Source organism: Physeter macrocephalus, chromosome 13 (genome assembly GCF_002837175.3).
Source record: "Physeter macrocephalus isolate SW-GA chromosome 13, ASM283717v5, whole genome shotgun sequence".
In the NCBI taxonomy this organism is placed as follows: Eukaryota; Metazoa; Chordata; class Mammalia; order Artiodactyla; family Physeteridae; genus Physeter; species Physeter macrocephalus.
The window spans coordinates 5,161,536-5,166,548 of record NC_041226.1 but is presented as its reverse complement, the minus strand read 5'-3'; the positions used below and the strand labels follow the sequence as shown (position 1 = coordinate 5,166,548).

Below are 5,013 nucleotides of genomic sequence, written 5' to 3'. Positions count from 1 at the left end.
AAGTGAGAGAGTGGCATGGACATACATACACTACCAAATGTAAAACAGATAGCTGGTGGGAAGCAGTAACATAGCACAGGGACGCAAGAGGGAGGGGATATGGGGATACATGTATATGTATAGCTGATTCAGTCTGTTACACAGCAGAAGCTAGCACACCATCGTAAAGCAATTATACTCCAATAAAGATGTTAAAAAAATAAAATAAAAAAATAAAATAAAAAGAAGGTACTGCTGGTACACAACACGGAGACAGCTTCAGAGGGGTGCTCCACCTGGGCAGCAGGCTGGTGTCAGGGCAGAGCCTGCGATGGGGACATCAAGGAGAAGGCAGGAGCCCAGGTTCAGGAACAAGAGAGCCCCTCTGTGTAGACCGGACACTCCCTGAGGACAAGCACCAGGCATATGGTGCTCACAGCTAGTCCTCCACACGTGGCACATGGTAGGTGCTCCATAAATGTTTGTGGAATGAATGAAGCAGTCAGAGAAGGACCAGGAAACATCTGGCCAGCAAGATGCATAGGGACAACAACAAATATCCTCACAAAGCAAATGCTATGATCCAGTACCGCTGAAAATTTCCATCCGAGTTCCCTCCCAAGGGAAGGGTGGAGGGAATGCTTATCCTGGGGGGGGTCTGGAGTGTAGCCAAGGGGACAAGAAAGCACATTCAGCCATGTGCAACCAACAGTTATGCACACAGCTGTCACATGTTCGTCCTGAGGTCCTTCCCATGGACAACTCTCAGTCCAGCTCCTGCACTCTCTCCATGAGACAGAAGCCTTTTATAACCCCTACCCCATGGGAGTCCTCTAAGCTGTGTAGGTCATAGAGGATTGACTCCTGCCCCTCCACGTTCTTCTTTGCTGGCGGAGATCTTCAGATTGTCTCCTTTCTCCGGAGATGTTGACTTCTGCCTCTGAGGCATGGCCCTTATCTGGGGCAGCAATGGGAGGGTCATCGTCAGCACAGCGAGTACCAGGGATGCCAAGGACGATGGAAGGAGTGGTGCAGGGGATGCAAGACGTGGGAATTAGGACAACAAGGGGGGGATTTCTTAACAAGTTGTCAACTATCAAAATTGTCTGACAACGGTGTGAAATCTGCTCAGAAGGATGATAAAATGAGAACAGCCCCTCCTCTGTGCAGACTCCATAAGCATGTGCCTGTGTTAAGGTAGGGGATGAACCAAATGATCTTGCCAGGCTTCTGAGACGCCATGATTCCGCAGTCCCTGGCTTATACAGCACCTTTCGTGATGTTGTTGTGGCCCAGTTTCAGACAAGTTGTTTGATCTTATTTTATAGCCGAGAAATCTAGGTCACAGCATGTTGGACCATTTGCCCAAAGTTAAACTGAAAGCAGCCTTTGTCAGCTGTCTGCTGTCCTTGGAGGAGAGTCCAAAATTGGTGAAGTTCTGGTTTCTGGCTTATAATTAGCTCCCAGAAAATGATGAGAGATCACCCTGCTACACTGAGGCCCATCTTCTTCTCCCAGGGACCTGACACAAAGTCCTGTACCAGCAGCACACAGTTCTGTTTCTCGCTCTCATGCTGCTGGAGCTCGGGGGCTGCAGGAAGAGCAAACTGTGGCTGAGAGGAGCCTGCACCTCCTGCCCCTGCTCCCCTAGAGCAGAGTCTCCCGTGGGGGTGTGGGAGGTGCCCCATCCGGCTGAAGCCCACAGGCTCAGCTTTTGGAAGTCACTGAACCTCTGCTTGCATCCCTGGATTCTGGTGGAGCTCAGAGGTCACACCGTGGATAACTACCAGCTGTGAGTGTCTTAGAGAACCAGAGAGATGAGTTAGGAGCTTCTGATGATTTCTCCTTATGTCTTGGCTACTCTTCTTCATTTCAAAGTATTTAAGGCCATCTGCTTGGCCCTGATTTTCTGGGGTGACCCCTGGATGAGGAGGGACCTCAAGCCCAAAAGTAGTCAAGTCCATTCACTGCTCACTCTGGTCCCAATTCTGGGAATCCCTCCCCAACACACACACACACACACACACACACACACACAGCCCACCTCCACATTCTCAGATTTCTATAAGCTCTTTCCAAAACCAATGCAAAGCCTTGACTTCTGGATGCACTGGTATCCTCCAGTGTCGGCAGTGACCCTCTCTGGCCACTAGCAACAGAAGCCACCATCATTGTTAGTGTCAAGGCTGGAGGAAGGAAGCCCATCTTTTTTAATTTTTTATTTATTTATTTTTGGCTGCGCTGGGTCTTTGCTGCTGCGCGCAGGCTGTCTCTAGTTGTGGAGAGTGGGGGCTACTCTTCGCTGCGGTGCGTGGGCTTCTCATTGCGGTGGCTTCTCTTGTTGCGGAGCAGGGGCCCTAGGCGCACGGGCTCAGCAGTCGTGGCTCATGGGCTCAGTAGTTGTGGCTCATGGGCTCTAGAGCGCAGGGTCAGTAGCTGTGGCGCACGGGCTTAGCTGCTCCACGGCCTGTGGGATCTTCCCAGACCAGGGTTCGAACCCGTGTCTCCTGCCTTGGCAGGCGGATTCCTAACCACTGCGCCACCAGGGAAGTCCCAGGAAGTCCATCTTGAAGACATAGTTTGATCCATATATGGATCATTAAGAGCGTTATGTGAATTGTATTTTCTTTGGTACCCATTTTTTTTTCATTTTAAGTTTTTAATGAAAGTTGTATATAAGAATACTTTATTATTCCTGCATCTTCTCAATTGTTTCTTCCTTATATTTGCCCTTTTCCTTTCCTACTTGGCGAGATTTGGCTTTACGTTCGAGGACCTTTTTGCGGTCTCTGTCCAGTTTTAGTCTGGTGATAACCGCCTCTCTGGGGTGAACGCCATGTGGACAGTCATGCCATTAGCCTTCTCCCGCTGCACTCGTTCAATGTAGGTGACATACTTCTTCCTGTAAACCTGGACTACTTTGCCAATTTGCTGCCCTTTGTAGTGCCCTCATACAACTGGAACTTCATCGTACTTTCAGATGGGCATGGATCGGACATTGTACTTCTGTTTCAGCTCTTTAGAAAGAGGGGAAGACATAACCTTCCTGCGAATGTGGGAAGGCACATTGAAATGCCTTTTCCGGTTCTTGCTTCAGTCAGAAGTCACAAAGGGATTGAACTTCATTTTGGCCTCCGGCGCTTCAGCGATGGCCACAAAAGGGCTGGTACACGTTTCTTACCATCTTTACTTAACATTTCGTTAGGACACAGCAACACAGAGGGAAGAGCACAACCTGGGTTTGAATCCTGGCTCTGCCACTTGCAAGCCAGCTAACCTTGGACAAGTAGCTTAATTTCCCTGGAGCCTCATTTTCCTCATCTGTAAAATGGGAATAATTATATCCGTCTCCAAGGTGGTAGTGATGATAAGAGCTAGCACACGTAGAGCACCTGGTTTTTGTCTGGCACGTGGTAGGTGCCTAGTGAAGGTGGTGTGGACACCAGCAGTCAGGGTGTTTGGTGGGTGTCCTGATCAGGCTCCACCTCTCCCCATGGGAGGTGCTGCATCGTTCTCAACTTCTTGTTGGATGGGGGTGGGGGTTCCCCAGCTTGTCCAGGGGCCAACACTCCTCTGAATATCTGACTCCTGAGCTCACACTGCCTGGCACCATACTTTATTCCCCTGAGAAAGGCCGCTGTCATGTTCCCTCCCATGCGGCTGGAACCCAAGCCCTCTGCTGGGCCCCAGCCCTATGGATGCATCGGTCCTTGGCCCCAGAAGCCTCCGGAACTCCTGGCTCCATTAGGATTAGCGTATGATGTACGTTGGGTGTTTTCCCAGACGTATCTCCCAAAATATCGTGATACAATTATTTACTAGAAGAGAAAAAATTCTAGAGAAATTAAACTGCCTGGCTAGGAATGCTGATTGTTTTTCTTTCCTCTCATCTGTTTCTTAGGCAAAATAATCCATTCCTAAACCCCAAGCAGCTATGTTTCTAAATAAGCACATCCAGTATAATAAGCCTGATAAATGATAGTATTAACTCTGACTAGCTAGTGTCGGGCAAAGTGCCAGGCTCAAGCATCAGAGAATTTCTCTCAGGACCTCTTGAATCGAGACATCTGCTGTTACCTCTAGGGTAACTCAGCACTTTCATCAGGCTCTAAACAATCAAACCCTTCCACGCCATGCTGGAGGCAGCTGGTAAAGTGTGGGCCAGGGCACGGTATGATTTTTATTTCAGATGGAATGAACGTCTAATTGAATGCTTGCACAATTGCATTCCAGCCTGGAAAATCTACCTGCTGGTTTCACCACCAGCTGGGAGTTCTCAGAAGCAGGTGACACTCCCAACAACAGCAGTGGCGACTTCACGAAATTGAAAGTGAAGCTGAAGGTGGCTCCTGATTTGATTCCCCCTTCAGCATTTCTTGCTCATAACGCCAGTGACGGAGGAGAGACAGTTGTTGCCTTCCACACCACCTTCAGCTTAGTCACCCCAAGTGATATACACATGCATAACCAGCCTCATCTCGAAATAAGGGAGGGAATCAGAAATGTAGTGAGGGGGTGTCTGCTTGCCGGTACACCCCTTCTGCTTCCTTTTTCTTTCAGTCTATTAAGCTATTGTTAATTCTTTTCCTCCCACACAAAAATGATCACACTCATGTTCCTTTCATGGTTTCCAATAGAAACCATACTTATTTTCCAGAACATTTCTCCATTTTTTCTTTGCCCTAAAGCACGAGCATTAAGTCAGAAGTGGTTCCAGATTCATCAACAAAGGTTTGTGACTTTCATAAGACATCAATGACTAAGTTCTTCACTAAATCGGAATGAGATTCTGAGTCATAGTTTTAATTTTGCTTGTTGAACTATTGGTGTTACTGCTCTAAGAGTTTTTACATCAATTAAAACAGAAGTAACCAGGAAAGGATGTCCATATAGGGGAGAGGCTAAGTAAACTAGAGAATGATCCATACCAAACAGCCAAGAACACTGAACAGCTATTAAAAAGTGTAGCATGAAAACTGTTAAATTTTTTTGAAAATCAAATTACGTCACCTGATCTCACTTTTGTAGGAATAG

General features: G+C 47.8%; 1 pseudogene; it reads right to left on the bottom strand.

The window, feature by feature from the left end:
- Positions 1–2,668: 2,668 nt before the first annotated feature.
- LOC102979056 (60S ribosomal protein L26-like) lies at positions 2,669–3,137 on the bottom strand (annotated as a pseudogene).
- Between the last annotated feature and the right edge of the window lie 1,876 nt (positions 3,138–5,013).